This window comes from Nanorana parkeri, unplaced genomic scaffold, assembly GCF_000935625.1.
Source record: "Nanorana parkeri isolate BGI_ZX_2015 unplaced genomic scaffold, ASM93562v1 scaffold748, whole genome shotgun sequence".
In the NCBI taxonomy this organism is placed as follows: Eukaryota; Metazoa; Chordata; class Amphibia; order Anura; family Dicroglossidae; genus Nanorana; species Nanorana parkeri.
The window spans coordinates 307,779-308,224 of NW_017307016.1; the positions used below are offsets into that span (position 1 = coordinate 307,779).

At 61.4% G+C, this 446-nt stretch overlaps 1 protein-coding gene across 1 annotated transcript in view; it reads right to left on the minus strand.

Moving 5' to 3' along the window:
- Nucleotides 1-446, minus strand: part of GLYCTK (glycerate kinase) — a gene marked incomplete at its 5' end in the record, with an annotated part of 9,516 nt that overhangs the window by 3,107 nt on the left and 5,963 nt on the right. The window lies entirely within an intron of this gene.

Below are 446 nucleotides of genomic sequence, written 5' to 3' on the forward strand. Positions count from 1 at the left end.
TGCTGATAGCGGGGGTGCAGGCTCTTTTAGGGGGCCCGGGCCCTATACACAGGCTCATCAGCTGCTAGATGTCATTCTATCCTTCAGCCCCTGCCCACCATCCAATCAGACACTGGCAGAGGGAGGCGGGCACAGACAAATCTACAGGGGTCCTGACACAGGGCCATAGCCATAGGGGGCCCCAGGATTTCGGATGGTGGCCCCGGTGACAGCTCACTCTACCTCTTTGGCTCCTACAATCGGTGCCGCCCCCCAGATCCCCTGAAACACACTCTCACTTCAGGGCGGCTGTGAACAAGGTGTACGGAATCAGGGGTGTCACCTGGGGGGGCGGAGACCGGGTGACACCCCAACCGTGATGTCATCTTGGTGATGGACGCCGGCAGAGAGAGGAGGGGGAAGTTCCGGTATCCCGCCGGGCCCCCTCCTCTCTCCTGACACTCTCC